Here is a 23,230-nt window from a genome sequence, read left to right on the forward strand (position 1 = left end):
CTAGAGAAAGACATTTCAAACAGAGGACTCTAATAATTCCTACAGAAAAAGTTTCAAGGCACAAGGGAAAAAAAAAAAAAACACGAAAAATAAGAGTAAGTCACTCTAAGTGAAAGTTATCCAAAAACTGTAGATTTTGCAATGATCGGATATAGAATATATAAGTAAGTTTAATATGTGTAAAAAAATAATAGAGGGGGTTAAAAATATGATGAAGACAATTGGCTAAATAATTTTTAATGAGCTAAATAGAATTTCCTAAATATAAAATATAATAATGAAAACAAAAAAAGAATGTATGTAATATATTGGACATAGCCAGAAACAGATTTTATGAACCTTAAAGCAGACTTGAAGAAATTACCCAGAATGTAGCACAGAGAGACCAAAGTAAAATACATGAAAGGATTTAACCTGCTCTTTCTGGAGCACAGAGTGAGTTTTAACATTTATCTAACCAGATTTCCAGAAAGGAAAAAAATAAGGAGACTGAGGTAGAGGCAATATTCAAAAAAATAAGGGCTAACTTTTTTTTTAAATGAAAGACGTGAATTATGAGCTTGAAGAAGTGCCATAAATCCCCAGCAGAATGAATAAAAAAAATCAGTATCTAGACATTAAAAATGTCAGCATTTAGTAAAATTGAAGAAATCAAAATCAAGAAGAGAATAATAGCAGCCAGAGAGAAAAGGCAGGCCACTGACAAAGATTAAGCTGACTTCTCAGCCTCAAACATGAAAGTAAAATTATGTCTTCAAAAAGTTGCCCATAACTGTCAATCTAGAGTAAGCTGAACTATCTCTCAAGACAAGGCCGAGAGAGACATTTTCAGGCAAACAAAAATGGACAGAAGCCATGACTAACAGATTCTCACTAGAGGAATTTTAAAGCAATGTACTCAGAAAGAGGGAAAGTGATTCTGAAGGGAGATCTGAGCTGTCAGAAGGAATAGCTAAGCAGTGAAGTGTGAATGCGTACATTTGAACAAGTCTTTGAGTCCAGCCTGGGTGTGTTTTGAGACTTGACCCAAGCTATGCTAGTTAGAAAAGGGAGGGGAGCTGGGGGCTTATTACTTACACGAAAAAGATGAACTCGACATGGCTAACCATAAATTGCTCAACTAAGAAATGTTGGACATAATTTATTCTTTCATTTTCATGCAAACTATAATGCTGTAATTTAATACAATTTCACAGAAGAGAATTCTATACGCAAATGAAAATTTTCAAGGGAACAGTAATTTCACCAAATCCTTTTGAGAGATTATTCTTAGGCCCCTTTTGTAAACATCTTATTCAATAACTTCCACCTCCTGGCTGAGACTATCTGAGATTGGTTCTCTTGCAGATGAGTGGCACATGGTGATTCAGGTCTCCCAGGCCCATAAGCTAACTCATAGAGACTCTCCTTCTTGGTATTAGCATCTATTCCAGAAAGGAGGGAGAGAGACTGGGAGAGTCCAAAACAAAACCAGTTCAGCATGGAGATATTTTTCAACTCTAAACCACTAACTGACCAGAACATGTTCAGAAATTACCAAAGTCATCAGCATACAGTGGATCTGATGGTCCTATGCAAAACAAGAACTGTAATGTCTGAGCACCCCAAGTACATCTTTTTCTTTTTTTCTTTTATTTTAGTTTTTAAAAATATATTTTTATTGATTTCAGAGAGAGGAAAGGAGAGGGGGAGAGAGAGAGAAACATCAATGATGAGAGAGAATCATTGATCGGCTGCCTCCTGCACGCCCCACACTGGAGTTTGAGCCCACAACCTGGGCGCATGCCCTGACCAGGAATCGAGCCCGAGGTTATATCTTGAAGGACCTTCAAATCCCTGCACGTTGATCATGGAGAGGCATAAAGGGATAAAGTCAATAGAGGAAGAGTCCTTCTGACCCCATATGGTGCTTTCAGGAGCTACAGGAGAGTAATGAGCATCTTCTGACTGACAACAAAGACTCAAATACCTAGGTCTCTGAGGGATGTTTCTGGAACTGAATCCAGTCAAAAACTTCAAATGATAGTAATTCTAGAAAGTTACATGGAATCAAATAATTGGCGTCACAAGTTCCACTTGAATGAGCTACCCTCTCTGTCATGGAAGGCGCGGGTGCTCCTTGCATCCCAGCCTTTTCTTGGGTGTGCTGGCCAGCGTGGCCCCTGCTAGAAGCAGCAGCCTTCCACCTGTCACCCCCAGGACAGGTGACCTCTCCAGTCTTGACTCCTTCCTCCTGAAGTGTCCCAGCCAAAGAAAAGACAAGACCTAGGTTCAAAGGGGTTCTGCGATAGTCCAAGCATTAGATAAAGAGAAATGGGAGTGAAGACCAGGAACAGAACTTTAAGTCTGGGTCTTAACTGGCTGCCAGTTGAATTTTCTGTTCAAACAAGACAGTTTAGTGAAGCCAACAGCCAATAGTCAGTAAACCATCAGCTTAACTAATATTTCCCCAGAAATGAGCAGTACTTTGACTCAATTAATCAAATTTACTATCTCTCTTGAATAATAGTATGGCTCCTTCTAAAATGATCCATCTGAACCAAATTTTTGTCCAGAAAGAAAATTAAGAAAGGAAAAAAGATCTGCCCAGTTTGATGCCAACAGTGAACAAACAGGGACAGGGACAGCGCAGGGGAGAGTGCCTGCGAGAGAGGTCGGCAGGTGGCAGTGGGCCAGCCATGCAGGCCGAGTTCAGAGAAAGAATCCAGAATGCAAATCAGGAACCAGGGGCCCCTTTATCCAGCCTGGGCACACCATGGGGGGTGAGGGGCAGGGGCTCTGCACCCACACCTGGCCTGGAGCAGCAGGATGACTTCCCAGCTGACCCACTGACGGGACAAGAGTGGTAATAAATCGTCAGATCTGATCACTGTACTGATCCATCCATGCAGGAACTGGATGGGAAAGAGCAAGCAGGGTGAACATCTTCTCGGGGTTGGCAAAGGCGAGCCTTACCAGCAGGAGGTGGGAAGTTGTAATAGTTCTTATTTACCAAGGGTTTGCTATGTGCTGTGCACTGGACAAACACTCTCATCCTCACAACCATCCTGTAAGGTATGAAGTGTAATTCCCTTACAAATGAGGGAGGGTTCGGAGAGGATGCAGTGTGTCTCTTTCGTCAGTAGCGGAGCTCAGAAGTGTCTGTGGCTCTACACCTCCTGGTCCATGGCTCTTCAGTCTCCATCAATAGAATAAAAGGCTGCATAGGAGAGAATTCGCTCTCACTGCCTGCCAGTGATCACGCTGCTTGAATAAACACCCTTTTCTCTTCCGGCATCTTCTCAATATGTCATTTTTTTTCTTTTTTTAGTCTAGGCTAAGAGGAGATAAAAGCCTTTTTCCATTCACATTCACAAAAGGCCACCACCCCAGAATAAATCTACTTTGTCAAGCTCTAATCCACTTTTAAAATAATTCATATACATAAGAGTGCTCTGAAATTGTTGACGTGCTTTACAAATGGAACATAGTGTTATTAAATAATTACCACACTCATTTATGCAGGCCAACTCATCTGAGAATATTTTAGGACTAGAATGTTATAGACAAAAAAATGTTAGTGCTTATATGGCGAGACAGCTAGAACCACTGCGCAGAGGCTTACGTCAACAATTCTGGTGCATAAGTAAAACCTTCCTTTCACAAGCGAAATGTCCATTTTCCAGAGGATACTCTGTGTTGGAGTTGAAGGATTCCTGGGGGGTGGGCCAGGTATTAAGGGACCTGGGTTCAAATCCCAGCCCTGCCCCTAGCTAGTTGGCTGTGGGTAGGCGTGATACCAGACTCCTTCACTTCCCCCCTTTCCCATCCTTCCTCCCACTTCTCAGTTCCTCCTCGGAAAAGTAGTTTGCGGTACCAATTAAGAGTGAGGATTTGGGGAGCCAGACTGCCTGGATTTGTGTTCTGCCTCCACCATTACCAGCGGGTAACCTGGATCAAGTTACCTAACCATTCTGTACCTACTTTCCATCATCTCACAGTACCTACCATGATGGTTATTTTTCATGTCAACTTTTCACGTCAATGTTTCATGACTGAACCATGGGGTATCCATACATCTGGTTAAACATCATGCTGGGTGTGTCTATGAGGATGTCTCTGGATGAGATTAACATGTGAATCAGTGGACTTAGGAAAGAAGACGCCCTGCCCATTGTGGATGGGCCTTATCCCATCCTTTGAAGGCCTAAACAGAATAAAAGGCTGCGTAAGAGAGAATTCGCTCTCTCTGCCTCATTGTCTTCCAGCCAGGACACAGGTATTCTCCTGCCTTTGAACTCAGACTGGAACTAACCCACCTGCTCCCCTGGGTCTCTATCCAGCTTACCAAGTGCAGATCTTGGGATTTCTCAGCCTCCATAACTGTGTGAGCCAATTCCTTATGATAAATCTCTCTACATATAGATATAGGTATAGGTTTAGGTATAAGTATAGAAATAGGTGTAGATAGATAGATATACAGATATCTCCTATTCTGTTTCTCTGGAGAACATAGACTAATACACTACCTCAGGGTTACTTTGGGGTCAAATTAGCTAATATTCTGGCACATCATGAGGCCTCAATAAATATAATTTGGCACTGGACATTTAGCATCCTAGTCCTACAAGTCTTTTAAAAAAGAACCATAAAGTGTGAAGAAATAAGAGATTTTTTTAAAAGCTGAAGAATTGTGGAAATTTAGGTTATTTCATGTGCACCCATAAGTTTCTTCATTTTCCTTCCTGGGACAGATGTGTGATTTACAGCGACACGGTAACTATGGTGAATCTACGAAAAACTACAAAGAAAGGACTGATGCCAGGGTCTCAATTACAGCCCCATTTGCTTTCTCATCTTTGGTCTTACTGCCTCTTTCGAAAGCAATGACTGCCCCATCCCTACTCAGGTGGCCTTTGCATTTAAACAAGTCAAGACACTGATACTCAGACATTAGCACTCAAGAGTTAATTAGCCAGATACGATGCAATTCTTACTGGGCAAATCAGAGAAACACCCTTGGAAAAGCTAAAAGGAAAGGGCATATGTATCATTCTGTGGTCAAGGGAACAGGCTGAAAGATAAAAACCTTGAGCTCTTCCAAGTAACCTTTTATTTGCCCAGTTTCCAGAAACAGCGCAGCTTTTCCTCTGACCATTTCTAGGAAATAAAACACCAACCCACCATCGACATTGCAAGCTGACATCACTCCTTGAGTCTTCTCAAAATCAAGAGATGACACGGGCAGTTTGTCAGAGCGACTTTCTTCTGGGAACCAATCACACACGCGGCTGTATATATATTTCGGTGGCTTTCAAATTCAATGCCCAAATGGCATTTTTAAAATCCATTTACCACAAACTATTCAAGCCACCTAAAGAATCTTTTCAAAAATGCCCATATTTCCCATGCCTGTAAGCTGAGATCACAAATAGAGGAGGAAAGGTACTCTCCACCGAGAATCTCAGCAGCTTGACAGACGGAAACACTGTCATTGTGCCCACAAAGGACTACAAAAAAAGTTCCAGTTATGAAACCTCATTGGGACTGGATTCGCAAACACCTTTCCAAAGAAAAGTCATCGCAGGTGATCTCCAATTATAAGTCACCATGAGCTTTCCCTGGTGCTACTTCAAAGGTTCATTCAACAAATATTAACTGGCCACCCATTATGTGAACAGCATGGTGCGAGGTGCTTGGGTCTACTAAACAGGAACACCTCCTGCTCTCTCAGAGCTGCTTCTGACTGGGTCCAGGTAAGTCTGATCCTAGGACACGACAGAAGCTGCCTATGGGACCCTGCAGGACGCTGACATCCCAAAGGGCACAGCAGAGATCTGGGGAAATTGAGACAAAAGCAGAGCAAGGGCCCAGCCAGCATGGCTTAGTGATTGAGCATTGACCTATGAACCAGGAGGTCATGGTTCGATTCCCGCTCAGGGCACATGCCCGGGTTGCAGATCCCCGATGAGGGGTGTGCAGGAGGCAGACGATCGCTGATTCTCTCTCATCATGGATGTTCCTCTCTCTCTCTCTCTCTTCCTTCCTCTCTGAAATCAATTTTAAAAAAATTTTTTTTTAAGCAAAGCAATGGCAGGTGTAAACAGCTCTAGGAGAAACTGCTTCCAAGTTACAGCACACTTTGCTTATAAACATGAAACTATGCAAAAATAAATGGAAATGGAAAACTACTTTTCAAAATCAAAGAAGAAATAATTGGCCAGATCTTACCTAACAAGTTATCAAAGCACACCCTCAGGATAAGTTCAGGCCTTTCAGAGGTACAATTTTCCTACATGCTGAAATTTTTTGTTAATCAAGGGGAAAAGGCTCAGTTACATAACATTCATCCCACCTACATTCCCCAAACATGACATATCACAAATAAGAGTCTGTTCTAGCATCTCCCAAAAATATCTTGTGAAAAAAATAGGCAGACAGAGAAAGACAGAGAGAGAGAGAGCCAAAAAAATCTCTTTTTAGAGATTTATAATGAACATTAGCATATTACATATTATAAGTCCCACATATCTATGTTCCTGTATTGGACATAGTTATAAACACTGGGACTACAGCAATGAATGAAAAACAAAGTCCTTGCTTGCATGGAGTTGACATTCTAATAGGGGATATCAAGCAATAAATAAGTGCTAAGGAGAAAAATTAAGCAGAGAGATATCAGAAAAGGGAGAACATTGGGTGTGGTGGGTTTTTTATAGAGAGAGGCCAGCAGAGACCTCATTGACAAAGTCACATTTGAGCAGAGACTGAAGGGAGAAAGCCATGTGGCTTTCAGGAGGAAGAGCATCCCGGGCAGAGGAAGCAGTATGTGCAAAGGCCCTGGGGTAGGAGTGTGTTTGACAAGGATTGGGTACAGTGAAGAGTTTAGTGTCGGCTGGAGTGGTATAAGCAAAGGGGAGAGTGATAGGAGACAAGATGGGAGAAGAAGCCAGAGCTAAATCAAGTAGCTATTTTGGCTCAAACCTGGAGTGAAATAAGATGCAATTAGATGTTTCACAGCGGAGCTGTAAGATGATCTAACTCACAATTTAACATATCTCTTGCTGTTGTGTTTTACACAGAATTGATGATGGAGGCAAGGGTAGAAGCAGGGAGACGAATTAGTAGACAACTTCAAACTTCTAGCAGACAAATGATGGTGCTTTGGATCAGGGGTACTGCAATGAAGGTTGTGAGACATGATCAGAATCTGGAGATATAATGAAGGTAGAACCAGGTGCATGAGGAAAAAAAGAGGTCACGGACAACTCCAAGATTTCTGGCCTGAAGGAGTCACCCAGGGAAGTGGAAATAGAAAAAGAAGAGGTCTGAATTCCGAGCTCTGAGGAAGTTTTATGTTTAGATGTCAGGAAGATGTGGAGGAATCAGCAATGGTTGCTGAAAAAAATGAAGAAATAATGGTATCTGGGAAGCCAAGCGAAGAAAGCATCTCAAGAAGGAAGAAGTGATCCTTCCTTAAATGCTGCCGTGAGGACAATAAAATAAGAAATTAAAATGGATCACTGGGCCCTGGCCAGCTAGCTCAGCTGGTTAGAGCATCCTCCCGATATGCCAAGATTAAGAATTCAATTCCCAGTCAGGGCACATACAAGAATCAACCAATGAATGACTAAATAAATGTAACAACAAATTTCTCTCTCTCCCTCCCTCCCTCACTACCTCCCTTCCTCCCTCTTCTCTTCCTCCTCCTCCTTCTTCTTCCTCTCTCTCTCAAATCAATTTTTAAAGAAATTTCTTTCAAACAAAATGGACCGCTGGATTTGACATAGGAAGCCATTGGTGAACCTGTGGACTGATGAGGATAAAAACTCAATGAGAGTAGATTCCAGGGAGAGTGGGAAACTCAACAACAAAACAAACAACCCAATGAAAAATGTGAAAGGACTTGAATAGACATCCTCCAAAGTTATAGAAACAGCCAAAAAGCACATGAAAAGATGTTCAATATCATAAACCATTAGGGAAATGCAAATCAAAACCATAACAAAATACCACTTCACATCTACTAGGGTAGCTAGGGGAAAAAAAGCAAGCAATATCAACTATTGGTAAGGGTGCAAGAAAATTGGAACCCTTGTGCATTGCTGGTGGTGATGAAAAATGGCCCAGCCACTTGGTCCAAGCCTCCAATAGTCTGATGTTCCTCAAAAAGTGAGACATGGAATTACTGTTTGACCCAGCAATTCCATTCCTACAGATATGCCTGAGTGTATTGAGAACAGATACTCAAATACTTAAATATGAATGTTCATAGCCCCATTGTTCACAACAGCCAAAGGCGGAAACAACCCAAATGTCCAAGGATGGTTAAATGGATAAACAAAATGTTCTATATACATACAGTAGGATGTTCTAGGCAATAAAAAGGCATGAAATTCTGATGCATGCTACATTATGGATGAACCTTGAAAATCTTACACTAAGTGAAATAAGGTCAACATATTGTATGACTCCATTTATATAAAATATACAAAATAAGCCCTAGCCGGCTTGGCTCAGTGGATAAGGCGTCAGCCTGCGGACTGAAGAGTCCCAGGTTCGGTTCCGGCCAAGGGCACGTGCCTGAGTTGCGGGCTCGATCCTCAGTGTGGGGCGTGCAGGAGGCAGCCAATCAATGATTCTCTCTCATCATTGATGTTTCTATCTCTCTCTCTTCTTCTCCCTTCTTCTCTGAAATCAATAAAGAAATATATTTTAAAAATATATATACAAAATAAGAAATCTATAGAGACAGTCCTGTGCATAAACAGATAACAGGGGATAAAAAGTATCTCTTAGTCCTCTTTTTTTATGCAGAAATGACGATGGAGGGACCAGGTCTGGAGGCCCGCAGGGTAGCACAGGCGTCAGATGGTCAGGGGAGCACCAGTGAGAGGAAAGGACAGCAGAGTGGCACAGCTGCCCAAATCTGAGCTTTGGAGTCAGATTCCCACTCCAGCTGAGTGATCCTAGGCCAATGAGTCTCCGAGCTACATCATAAAAATGGGTGGAGGGGCCATAACCTGCCTCTCAAGGATGCCACGAGGATTAATGACGATAAGCACTTAGCACTCAGCTTCTCGCGTATAACAGGTGCCCAGCGTAAGGAGGCAATCGTCACTGTTAGCCAGTCAGCCCTGTCAAATGGGCCAAGTGAAAAGTGGTACAGCCAAAACCCCACCAGCTCCAGGTACCCAACCACCTGCGCGCCAGGATGGCCGCCAGAAATCTCAGAGCTAATACACCTTGGTCTCACTGATGGTCAGGGACTGCATCCGTCAAGATGTAACTTGACCGCTTTAGCTCAAGCGTAAATGAGTGTTTCTAGCTCCTAGGTTTATATGCCACAAATAAAGGCCCCTCCCCTTCCTATAAAACAGTACAGTTCACAAAAGCTGCCATGTAGCCCAGTATCACGTTTTTGACTTTTGAAATTTTTTTAGACTTACTGAAAATTACACAAACGCTACAGAGAGTTCAGTACCCTCCAGCCAGCTTTCTCTTACATAACCACGATACAAACTATCAGCTACTCCACAGACCTTCTTTGAAAGCTGCCAGCCTTGCCTCTGATTTTCTTTTTCTCCTGCAGGGCCCAATCCTGCAGTTCGTTCTCAAGTCAATGAGACACCTCCTTCTTGACATCTGCAAAGAGACCTGGTCAGGTATTTTGTAGGATGTCCCTCAGCTTGGGTTTGTCTGGTATTTTTTCATGATCGAGTGAGGTTGTGTATTTTTAGCAAAAATCCCCCAGACGCGATGTTTGCCCTTCTCAGTGCATCAGAAGAGGGGGTACACGTCGCTACACCTCCTTACTGGTGCTGTCCCCTTTGACCATTTGGCTAGGGTGTTGTCTTGCTGGGTTTCTCCACCCCTATGAATATGACATTTGGTGCAGAATGAAACAGACTTCCAGCCTTTCCCCTGATCATGTGGAAATAAGTACATGTTTTCATCCACATTTTCACATCTGTGTGCCGCTAGATGCAATCGAGCCCAGCACCCAAAGGGTTTATTCACACTCAAGGCCATCGGAGGCTCAGCCTTCTGACACAATACCAACCTGCAACATTAAGTCTGATCAGTGTGAGAGGAAACAGCTTCTCTGCGATCCAACTCCCCAAACACTAATAAAAAGGTATAATCCTATCATAACGACAACCACTTTGTCTATGCTGTGTATGTGGTCCTTCCCTGGACCTTTTCTTTCTAAATTCTGTAACAGCTATGAGATGGGCAACATGTACCCCATTTCACAGAGGTCAGACACAGCAAATCACATGCCCAAGGTCAGAAACCAAAACCAAATCCAAAAACCTAACCTAAATCTGACCATACCTCTAATTTACAGAAAATACAACACAAAGACACTGTCAGCACAATCCAAGCTGAGAGATCCTGTAAGACAAACCACCTAGTTTCCTTTTCTTTGCACTTTTATGTGAAAAAAATAGAGATAAAGCACCGATCGATCAAAAGAAACTTAAGACATTTTTATAAATCGCAAGATGTGGACCTTATTTGGACCCTCATTCAAACTGTAAAAACAAAAAGAAAATGTATAACATTTTTATTCTATTGGGAATGTAGCCAGAAATCTGATATTAAAAAATTATTAATTTACTCAGATGTGATAGTGATATCTTGGTTGTTTTTAAAAACTTCCTATCTTTTACAGATTCTTGTTGAAATATCTATGAATGAAAATAATATGACATCTTGGATTTTATTTAAAATGGTATTGGGGAAGAGTAACAGAGGGTGCTACAGTTAAAACAAATTGGGCATTCGTTAATAAATGATGGGTTCATTATACCATCCCTCATATTTTGTGTATATTTGAAATCCTCTATAATAAAATATTACCCAAAAAATGTCCAAGATCACACGTACTACAAATGAGGGGCAGAATCAGGACTTGAACTCAAGTGACTCAAGTTCAAATGTTGTCTTCCTCCCACTCTTGCTACTGCAACTGATGTCTTTCCTATATATTCATCCCATTTCAAATCTTATATTTCAAAAGGAAATGCCACAACAAATTATTCATATACGCCTGAAGTTTCTTCTATGAAAGCTACAGTACAAAGCACAAAATAAAGCTGTTAGAGAAACAAGTATTAGCAGGAAGATCCCCTGATACACCATGGTGACAGAGAAACACTTTCAACACCTGCACTTCTTTTGCTGCAAATTCAGAGAGAAAATCAGCAGAGAATGGGCCAACCAAGAGAACCAAGAGTCCCCTAAGTGACACATCTTTACAACAGACCTTGAGGACCAAGAAGAGCTATTTTGTAAGAAACAGAAAAGATTCTCTCTGCTCTAGATAATAAGACCTATGAACACTTTAAAAAGTGCCCTTGGGTTCATTAATTCCTCCTAGGCTCCCCAAATTTCCTTGAGATAAAATTAGATCACATATTAACATCCCTACCCTACACAGGATGCAAATGAGATATAAAGAGGTCAAGATTTTATACCTGGACGGGACTCAAAGCCAAGATTTCTTTCATTCATTCATCCATTCATTCATTCATTCATTCAACAAGCACTGACTCCCTGCCCGCTTTCTATTCTAAGTGCTGGATATACAGAGATACTGGAGACCCAAGATCTCTGGACTAGAGGGGTTTAAGCTCCCCCACACCCTGCACAGAGTCCAGGAGGGAAGCACGTCCCCAACCCCTTCTCCCACCCAATCCCCATCCTGAGTCCCACAGACATCCAGGATTCTGCAACAGCAGGCTGGCTGTGGGTGGCTCCTACAGGCACTGTGTATTTAAAGCTTGAATGAAGATCACCCTTATCCTGGTTGAATCCCTTCTGTATGCCCTTCTCATCAGCATCCAGAGCAGGGTATGTACTTCCACATGTAATAAAAGACCAAACCAGAAAAGGAATGGTGCCAACTTTACCCAAGATAAATGAATCACATTTATGTCATTCAGCTAATATTTATTGAGTACTTACTATAAGCCAGGTACATGGGTGACCAGATTAATGAAAATAAGACAGTCTCAGCAGTCCAGGATCCTCCGTTGAGTAGGGGCTATAATCACATACATAAGTAGCCAGAGGGACAGTGTTGTTTGTGCAATGTACCATTGGGTTTTTCAACACCAAACAACTTTGCGAAGCCATATCCTTTTCCTTGTTTGTAATGACAACGTCCACTGACCTCCATCTCACAATAAGCCACATGTGTCATATACTATAAATTTAACTCAGAAAGAGGAGGGGGTCTGGGGAGGTGGAAAAGGGTGTATTATAATTGATCAAACTATAAGGACTGGTAACTCATGTTTTAAAGCTTATTTTAAAAGAAACGCATGTTTAGGGATCACATCCAGCTGGGGGGTGGAAGTGGGGAAGAAAAGTCTCAAGGTGGATGGAGCTTCTGAGGAAGATGTGGAAGGAGGCAGGAATCCTAGCAGGCAAGCTGGTGTGGGAGGGCATTCCTAAGTGGTCCAAGCAAAGTGACAGAGGGCAAGAAAAGGGCAAAACGCACCTTGGAAACTAAGGATGCAATGCATTTGGAGGAAGCACACAGGGCAATGGCTGTTTATCACATGTGTGACTAAGGGTCACCCGGGGACGCTATGGACCATCCTGTACCCCACTCTCAGGGATTCTGACTCAGAAAATCAAAAGGGTGGGTCCCGGGAATCAGCAGGTATAGGTGGATCTGGATGACACTCTGGGAATCAGTAGTGCAAGAGGCATGGTGAGAGAGCTGGCAGGAGAGGTGGCCACGCTTAGCTCTGGAACACGTACTTCACAGGACAGGGACTGCATGGACAATTGTCATACCATCACTGTGATCAGAGTTACATTTGAAGAGTGTGAATCTCAGTCTGGCCTGTGTTGCTCAGTGGTTGAGTGTCGACCTATGAGCCAGGAGATCACGGTTTGATTCCTGGTCAGGGCACACGCCTGGGTTGCAGATTTGATCCCCAGTGAGGGGCATGCAGGAGGCAGCCGATCAAGGATTCTCTCTCACCGTTGATATTTCTATCTCTTTCTAAAATCAATTAAAAAAATTTTTTTTAGAGAGTGTGGATCTCAAAGTGTGGTCCCCAGTTCAGCAGCAGCAGCAGCAGCACTAGGAACTTGTTAGAAATGCAAATTATCAGACCCCACCTCACATCTACTGAATCATATTGGCGATGGTGTGTGATGGTCAAAACCACATTAACGTTCCCACCAACTCCATTCCCGGCTAACTTCACATTATTATTGTTATCGACCCTTCCTCCCCTAAAACATGGGTGGCGTGCTGCAAACCAGCCTGTACTTGAGTGACTTACTAATCTGCTCTCTAAATCACTAACCTTTACTGTTTGGCCAAGGGTCTGTAAATGTATTAAAGTGATGGCGTTCAGTCAGTATTTCTCAAACTTGAATGTGCACACAAGTCACCTGGAGATCTCGTGAGAATGCAGATCCTGACTCCGTCAGTCTGAGGGAGGGCCTAGGTCACAGTGATGGCGAACCTTTTGAGCTCGGCGTGTCAGCATTTTGAAAACCCTTACTTAACTCTGGTGCCGTGTCACATATAGAAATTTTTTGATCTTTGCAATCATAGTAAAACAAAGACTTACATTTTTTATGTTTATTTTATATATTTAAATGCCATTTAACAAAGAAAAATCAACCAAAAAAAATGAGTTCGCGTGTCACCTCTGGCACGCGTGTGATAGGTTCGCCATCACTGTCCTAGGGCTTCGCGTTCCTAACAAGTTTCAAGATGAGCTATTGCTACTGGTCCACAGCCCACACTGGGAGTAGCAAGAAATCCTATGATTCTAGCAGTTTAAAAGCCCCTGTGTTAGGACACCACCCCCTACCAGCTGGGCTTTCCTCTCAGATCTGGTCCCCAGCCCCTCTGCCCACACCCGTGTCTTCCCTTTCTCCTAGTCAGCCACTGAGTCAGTACTTCCAGGGGCACAATCCCGAGGGGGAGGAGGGGCTTTCTGTGCCCCTCATGTCCACAGAGGGAGTTACCGGCCCTCCCCAAGCACTCTCCATGCGCCTCCAGAGCGGCTTTGGCAGTCGGCAGGCTCTGGCTCATTTGTTTGCAGAGCTAACTACCCATTATTTAAAACGAACGATCAGCTTGAGTTGCGTTTGGGGCTGCAAGTCAACAGTCATTCCTCAGGGCTGGAGGGGCCCCTGTTACACTCCCGTGAGTCCCACCACTGGAGAACAGTCAAAATCCCAGCCGAGACCACTGCGCTGACTCGGGGGAGGCCCGTGACGCCTGCAGACAGCACACCCCTAACTCACAGGAGCGGGGTGTCAGCCTGCTGCACACTGCGCCAGGTGCTGCTCCATGAGCTCATCAAATAGTTCGTGGTTATGAAACGTTTCAGCTAAAAAAAAACTGCAGAGTTGCAGCTCAAGTCTTCGCTGTAAATATTTATTAACTGCAACCATGAGACACAGCTTCTCTATCACTTCAGGATCCGGTTTCTGGTTTTCCCTGCAGGGTAGCTCAAATCCCACTCCCTCCATCTCCCCCTAAAATGGTATTTCTTGTGCTCGCTTCAGCAGCACATATACTAAAATTGGAATAATATAGAGAAGATTAGCATGGCCCCTGGACAAGGATGGCACGCAAATTCATGAAGCGTTCCATTTTTTTATATATATTTTTTATTGATTTTTTACAGAGAGGAAGGGAGAGGGATAGAGAGTTAGAAACATGGATGAGAGAGAAACATCGATCAGCTGCCTCCTGCACAACCACCACTGGGGATGTGCCCGCAACCAAGGTACATGCCCTTGACCTGAATCGAACCCAGGACCCCTCAGTCCGCAGGTCGACACTCTATCCACTGAGCCAAACCGGTTAGAGCCCATATTTAAAAAAAAAAAAAAAATATATATATATATATATATATATACATATTTCTTAGTTAAAACACTGTTGTATGAAAATCCACATGACCTCTAGAAGAACAGCTCCACTAAAATTAGTAAAAGGTTTCTGAGATATAAATCAAGAGTCTTACCATTTGAGCTGGATGAGTGGGGAGTAGCTTTGCGGATGCTTTTTCTGTATACAAGATCGTAAAATGATTTAATCACTGCGGAATATTTATCGCAATACTGTCAGGCAATGCACTGTAAGATTTATGCAGCTAAAAGCTCGAGTGTACGATATAAAGAGATTGCTAAGATGTTTTGGACGTATTGGCCCAGCTCCAATTTTATTACATGGAGGTTTAATATTATAATACGTTCTCTTTGAAGGATCAGCCTGACTCAATTGCCTTCTCCTGTTTGTAAAAAAAAAAAAAAAAAAAAAAAAAAAAAAAAAAAAAAAAAAAAAGCCATTCAACAAATTCTATTTAATTGTACACTTAACAAAGGAGAAAAAAATAGCACCATCCCAATGACTCTCTAAGGAAGGAGAGGAGAAAAGGCTAAGGAATAATAAATCTGAAAAGATGAGGGAAAACAGACTGAGAATAGAAACACTTTGCGCCTCCAAAATGGATTCAAGAACCACCGACATATCCGTGGTGTAAGCAGAAACCATCAAATATAAAGATGGGCTAATGAAAATTTCAAGGTATGATGACAATTAGATAGCTATGCACCAAACCATTATTCAGTTCTCACAAAGCTTGCCGCTCAGCACTGAAGCAATACTAAAATTTTTAGGTTGCCCATTTTTATTTCTATGTTGAGAGGCAAATGTAAGAGAAAACCATCAAGGATATAGGGCAAGCTCCTGGCATGGAAGATCAGAGACCTGAATTCTAGTCTCAGACTCTCAGAGAGTCTACAATAGAAGCTCAGACGGGGCACGTGGCAGTTCCCCAGGGCTTCATGTAAAATTCCATTTGCCATTATTTTCCTGGACCTCCATGCAATGCTGTCCCCACCCCTCTGCAGGCCTACTAAGGGCTGCTTATACTTTTGAAAAAATACAAATTCTCCCCATGAATCCTTTCATCGCTGAGCACCGACCCGGACAACCTCCAGCACAACATTCTTGGAGCCATATACGGCAGAGGCCCAAAAGCCAATTAAAATTTCCAATGGGACAGAGACGTGTCCACCTTCTCCTCTAGTACATCCACCCCGTGCCCAGAGCGCGAGCCGGGCCACTGGTGTGGACTCAGTATCTCTAAGTAATGAAGGAAAGATTCCACAAGCCACTCGTCATATAAAGCCATGACGAAAATTCCGAGAAAGGTCACGGGCCATGTCAGTTCATTTATTCAACAAATATTTACTGAACTCCTAGTTTGGATGCTGGTTTATGCCAATAAACAAAACAGTCCCTGCCTTCAAGGAGCTGAGAAAGCAGACAATAAACAAATAGTACATGTCAGGTGGTGAACGTTGCCATAGAGAAAAGCAAGGCAGGATAAGACAGATGGGGAGCTCCCTAAAGTAGGACGGTTAGAGTAGGAGGAAATTTCTGGCGAGCATTTGAGCAGAAACCCGAGAATGTAAAAAATGCAGGCGAGAGATGATACAGGGAAAGCACACAGCAAATGCAAAGACCCAGCAACGAGGCCAGATGCAGAAACAGCAGATGAGGTCGAGGAAATGGCTGGAGGTGGGGAGCAGATAGTACCAGGCAATGTTCTTCAAACGGGGGGTTACAGCCCACGTGTGAGTCACGAAAGCAATTTATCAAGTCACAACCTGCACCTTTAAAAATGAAACAGGACAGAATCAAACAGAAAGTACCTGTGTGCACTGCCTGTAGTAAGACTGAGAGCATTGTGTGGTGAAACTCGGGCGCTGCATGTATGTGCATGTGCTCACATACATGTGCGTCTGTGCTGAGGCACAATATAAAGTATGCGTCTCACAGTGAGTTATGGTCAAAAAGTTTGAAAACATGCATGTAGTACAGTGATGGCGAACCTCTTGAGCTCGGCGTGTCAGCATTTTGAAAAACCCTAATTTAACTCTGCTGCCGTGTCACATATAGAAATTTATTGATAATTGCAACCATAGTAAAACAAAGACTTATATTTTTTATGTTTATTTTATATATTTAAATGCCATGTAACAAAGAAAAATCAACCAAAAAAATGAGTTCGCGTGTCACCTCCGACACGCGTGTCATAGGTTCGCCATCCCTGATGTAGTATTTTACAGATCTGCACTGTGCAATATGCTATCCACTAGCCATGGGTGACTACTAATTTAAATGAACAAAAATTAAACAAAATTTAAAATTCAGTTGCTCAGTCACGTGAGGCCCATTTTAAGTGCTCAGTAGCCACATGTGGCCAGTGGCTAAAGTGCTGGATGGAGCAGACATAAAACATTTCCAGCAGAACAAGGTTCTCCCAAAGAGCACAGTTGCGGGTCATTCTCTCTCTGAGTTTGTGACCCCACTGTCCCCCGAGAGAATTATAAGTGTGTCCAAGATGACCAGCTGAATGGGTTTTCTGAATAGAAGGCTCTGAATTTATACTGTCTCATAATCCAGCTGGCATCCAGCTGCAGATAAAACCAAAATATACTGCAAGTCACCCTGACACCTACCAGCCACATGCATGGGCTGGTACGGATCCATCTGCCTCGACTGCCTTCTCCACAAAGCAACTATTAATATTTGTTTTGAATTCTAAAACCCCAGAGGAGGGCACTTCAGGAATGGGCAGCTGACCAGTTGTGATTTTAAAAAATCCATTTCCTGGCCCTGTAAAAAGGGCTGAAACCAAATCCAGTGGAGGCATCACACTCCCACGTGGGACTCTAATGGTTACCAATCAGTGTTATGAGAAGTCCCGCAGGCCGAGGAGGCAGGGACACATCACATGGAGGGCTTTCGGGACCCCTAACTCGGGTACCCACCCCACCTCAGGATTGGTGCTCACGCTGTGTTGTCTGCGGTTGGTTGTTGCTGGGAAGGGTCTCTTAAACGTGTTTGCAGCTCCTTCGTTCTGACCCTCCCTAATGGCAACAGTGTAAGGAAGCCTATTGCTGAAAGGGTCCAATCTCGGGCTCTGACTTGCTGTGTCGCTCAGAAAGGCTAAGTGACTGTGCCAGCTTGAACTGTATGGTCCAGGGACAGAGGACAGGGGCGTGGCTAGTCCACTGGGTTCCCCAAATGGATGCTGCTCCCTCTTAGAACCAGCAGGAGCAATGCTCGCCTACGGTCACAGCTTCCACTGCCGCAGGACCTTGGCCCTTCCTGCTGCATTCTGGATGATGGACTTGCCTTCTGGGTCCAGATACAGGCAGGCAAAGAAGGATCCCCAGTAAGCATGTTACCGAAGGATAATACGTCCATACATTCGAAAGCCAATTTCAGAAGAGGTAGTCCGACACCTAAGACTGACAATGGAGTGGAATAAGTGAAATTGGGATGGTCTGTGAAAATCCATCATGTATGGGCATCACATTCAGGCAATCCAGGTGCATATTGTGCAACCCAGTGTCTAATACAGTCAGTGCCTAGAACAGCGGTTCTCAACCTGTGGGTCACGACCCCTTTGGCAGTCGAACGACCCTTTCACAGGGGTCGCCTAAGACCATCCTGCATATCAGATATTTACATTACAATTCATAACAGTAGCAACATTACAGTTTTGAAGTAGCAACGAAAACAATTTTATGGTTGGGTCACAACATGAGGAACTGTTTATAAAGGGTCAGAAGGCTGAGAACCACTGGCCTAGAACAAGGGTGGGTGGGGGGACACTCAATAAATATTTTTGAATGAGGAAATAAGTGAATGATACAGTATAAAATATATAATGTTCTACACCAGTGGTTCTCAACCTTCCTAATGCCACAACCCTTTAATACAGTTCCTCATGTTGTGGTGACCCCCAATTTCACTGTTGCAAATTGAACATAATTAAAGCATAGTGATTAATCACAAAAACAATATGTAATTATATATGTGTTTTTCCGAAGGTCTCAGGCAACCCCTGTGAAAGGGTCGTTCGACCCCCAAAGGGTCGCGACCCACAGGTTGAGAACCGCTGTTCTACACTAACCTAATCTGTCTACAACTTCATTTGTCTTTTTATTTGGACCAGGAAGCAGGGAAAAGTAGACTTGCCTTACCTAATATTTTGCCAGTCTTATCCATAATGCACAGAGGAATGAAACCATAAAGTAAAAGATTCATTGATTTGACTATATTAAATGTCAGGTGTCCAAAAACACCATAAAATTTTAAAGGCAAATAATAAATTGGGGAAAATACTTGCAACATGATAAAGACTGAATATTATGACTCTATAAAGAGGTCTTAAAATTAACAAGATATAAAGTACCTTAGCAGAAAATGGACAACAGATATGAATAGATTCTACATACACACACACACACACCACAAATAACTAATAAACACATGAAAATACAAAGTTCAACTTCTCTGCTGGTGATCACATTAAAACAATAATATAAAACCATTTTCAACTATCAAACTGGCAAAGGTCTTCTGTTGTTTTGCTTTTTAAGGACAATACTCAACATTGGCAAGAGTGTGGAGAAATGGATTCCCTCCTACACTGTTCATACACTTATGAAAGGGAGTTTGATAACATGTGCCAAAAGCCTTAAACATGTGCACTCCTTTTGATCAAATAATTCTATTTCAGGAATTTATTCTAAGGGAGTAATCAGAACCATAAGCAATTATTTATGTGAAAGTCATTCACCAGATGTTTATGGTAGGGGACAGCAGAAGTCACCTATAAATCCATCAGTAGAAGGGCTGTTAAGTGAACTATATGACTAGCCTATGATAGAAACTATGCATCATTTTTTAAACTCTTTTTACAATAACCAAGAGAAGAAACCCAAACATCCATCAACTTATGAATGGATTTTAAAAAGTGGTGTACACATATGAAGGAATATTATTCAGACTTTACAAGGAAGGAAGTCTTGTCACATACTACAACATGGATGAACCTTGAGGATGTTTTGCTAAGTGAAATAAATCAGACACAAAAAGACAAGTACTGTAGGAGTCCACTTATAGGAGGTATCCAAAGTATTTAAATTCATAGACAGATAGGAGAATAGTTGTTACCAGGGGCTGGTAGGACAGGTAAAGGGAAGCTGTTTAATGTGTACAGAGTTTAAAATTTGCAAGATGAAAAGACTTACGAGACCTGTTTCACAACACTATGAATATACTTAACACTACAGAATTGTCCACTGGAAAAGGGTTAAGGTGGTAAATTTTATGTTACGCATCCTTTACCATAATTTTTTAAAAGCCCTTCTACAAGATTTTCTAATCATGCATGGATTATCCATTTTGTAAATTGCCACACTATAAAATGCACTTCATGCTAAATCCATACTGCACATAGCTTAATTTTGGTGTGATTCTGAAGGCACTTAAGGGTGTTGCAGAACTCATTTATAATGATGGTCTTCATAATGACCCATTACAAGTTTAACAGACTTCTTGGCTTGTGTGCTAATGGAAAGTAGCAGTTAATAAAAATACTAGGTAGTAGATTTGCTGAATTAAGAAATTGTAATGTCACAGATGCTTTGCCAATGGCTATCTCAGAGTTTTCTAGGGCATTTCCAGGGCATTTCAAATATTCTGTTTCCAGAAACACCCAGATCCCAGAGATGACATGTCCTCACACACACATTCTTTGTCAGATCCCTGCTCTGCTTTTCTTTTCATAGATGTAAACATGCTAACAAGAGGCACTGGACATATACATGAATTCTCACCCTCTACAGCAGCGGTTCTCAACCTGTGGGTCGCCACCCCTTTGGCGGTCGAACGACCCTTTCACAGGGGTCACCTAAGACCATCCTGCATATCAGATATTTACATTAAGATTCATAACAGTAGCAACATGACAGTTATGAAGTAGCAACGAAAATAATGTTATGGTCGGGTCACAACATGAGGAACTGTATTTAAAGGCCAGAAGGTTGAGAACCGCTGCTCTACAGCAAGGCAGGCTCAGCAGACAGCCCAGCAAAGATGAATGGGGCATCTGGACCTTTGGACGGTGCAGAAGTCCTCACCAGCAGTTTGTTTAGATGAACTGTTCCATTATATAATTTTATAATTTTTCATGATAATTGTCATGTTCTTTGTTTTCCCGGTGCCTGAACATGTTCCTGGCCTGTTAAATTAGGATAGGTTAAAATTTATCCAATAAATAAGTGAAGATACTCAATTACATAGATTGTACTAGAATATAACGTAAAAAGACTAAAGCAGAGGTAGAGAACATTTTTTATGCCCAGGGCCATTCGGATATTTATGACATCATTTGTGGGCCATACACAATTATCAACTTAAAAATTAGCCCGCTGTATCTGGTCAAACATTTAAGTAACTGACCCCTGATGCCTTGGCAGGGCCAGACCAAAGGATTTCACGGGCCCTCTACGGCCTGCGGGCTGGACGTTCCCCATCCCTGGACTAAAGTCTTAAGAAGTTTTCAATAGTTACCTGTTACGCTAAATGACAGCATAACAATCCTAGCTGCACACATTGTTAAGGGAACACATCTTCTCCTAGAATCGATTATTCTAAATCCAGGTCATGTTCCGGAGACCACTCACTCTGCAGAATGTTAACAGGTATTCTTGACAAAAGGATTCCATGTTCAAATAAGCTTGGAAGATTCTAGGGTTGACAAAGCAAAATTGGTTTCTTTGCCGCCAAACTTCTCAAGCTCTAGAACAAGCATGTCAAACTTGCGGCCCTAGCCGGTTTGGCTCAGTGGATTGTGTCAACCTGCAGATTGACAAGTTGCAGGTTCGATTCCGGGCAAGAGCACATGCCTGGGTTGCGGGCTCGATCCCCAGTGGGGGTGTGCAGGAGGCATCTGATCAATGATTCTCTCTCATCATTGATGTTTTTTCTCTCTCCCTCTCCCTTCCTTTCTGAAATCAACAAAAATATATTTAAAAAGAAAAAATTAATAACGAGGCATGCCGCCCACGGGCTGCGACTTTGACATGCTTGCTCTAGAAAGTGAGGGTGAATATTCATCTCTAGGAAGGTGGTTTCCAATACAGCATTTCCCTAAGCCACCTGAAAACGGAATTCTTTGACATGGGGAATCTCATGAGACTCATGTTTCCCTGAGTCAACTACGGAAAATCTGCATACTCCCTCTTGGAAAGCTTCGGTTATGCCAGGATTGTGTATGACCCTGGTAATGGAGTGTATCAGTTAAGCCTATAACTAGAATCAGACTACCAGGGTTCAAACCCTATCACTGTCACTTCCTAGCTTGGGCAAGTCATTTAACCTTGATCCTCCCCTGGTGGGAGAAGGTATCAACTTCCTAATCATGGTGATCTGCCTGCCATGCCATCAGTCACAGAGCAAATGACCGCACTGATTAATGCAGCAGCCGGGTAAGTGGAGGTCTGTTAAGACACTGCTTACTACACAACATTATATACTTCAGTACCAACACTAAAGCAAGGCCGCACCCAGAAACACCACTTCCTGTCCCACGGTAGAACCTAGCTACTTTCCTAGCAGAGTCCAGCCCACACAGTCTTATTTATAGCAAGTCTGCAAGGATGTTAGCAATTCAGGGAATGCCTATATTAGCAAATTTAGCCAGTCTACTTAGTCTGCAAAACAAGCTCCAAGAACAATACATGTAATTCTTTTCACAATATGGATATAAATAATAGGAGTTATTCATATAATAACCCAAGAAGACAAGTTTCCAATACCCACTGGACATAATGTTGGATAAATATCATAGACTTTTCTTTCTGTGCAGTTCATATAAAATATTCATGTAAGAAATAGAACATTAGCTGATTTAAACATCATCATTTTTATTGGCTCCATCACAGGCTTAGAAACCTTTAACTTTAATGGAAATTAAATGCTGTGCATTTAAGATGTTTCCTACTCTGTCCTTCCAACATTAAAATAGCTAGAAGCACCACAAAGCAGGAATGAGAGTGACACCACATTTCAGACCTGCAATTGTAAATAAAAAGGTGTTTCACCTTCAAGGTCAGAAAAGACTAGGCAGAACAAGATGTCCTATGCGCGACTAGACTAGAAGGCATGGTGGAATCCAAGAACCCTCTACCCACCCACCCCCCCCCCCCAAAAAAAAAACCAAGAAAAGACTCAAATGGAGGAGGATGTCCTGTGGGCATTACAACCATCAAACCTACGTCTGCACCTTGATTTCTCAATAATCCTCATTGACACTCAATCTGTGTGTGGGAACATTGCCTTACTTCATACAAATGCAATGTTCCGGAAAATGGGAACATACTGAATGCC

General features: G+C 42.4%; 1 protein-coding gene and 1 non-coding gene across 4 annotated transcripts in view; one reads left to right on the forward strand and one right to left on the reverse strand.

Annotated features, from left to right (window-relative positions):
• The window catches only part of KIAA1549L (KIAA1549 like), a 214,817-nt gene that overhangs the window by 157,015 nt on the left and 34,572 nt on the right, over nucleotides 1–23,230 (reverse strand). The window lies entirely within an intron of this gene.
• Nucleotides 14,520–14,626, forward strand: LOC132242507 (U6 spliceosomal RNA). The gene has a single exon (XR_009454671.1). It is a non-coding gene; the product is annotated as a U6 spliceosomal RNA (small nuclear RNA).

The sequence above is a fragment of the Myotis daubentonii genome, chromosome 9, assembly GCF_963259705.1.
Source record: "Myotis daubentonii chromosome 9, mMyoDau2.1, whole genome shotgun sequence".
Taxonomy (NCBI): domain Eukaryota; kingdom Metazoa; phylum Chordata; class Mammalia; order Chiroptera; family Vespertilionidae; genus Myotis; species Myotis daubentonii.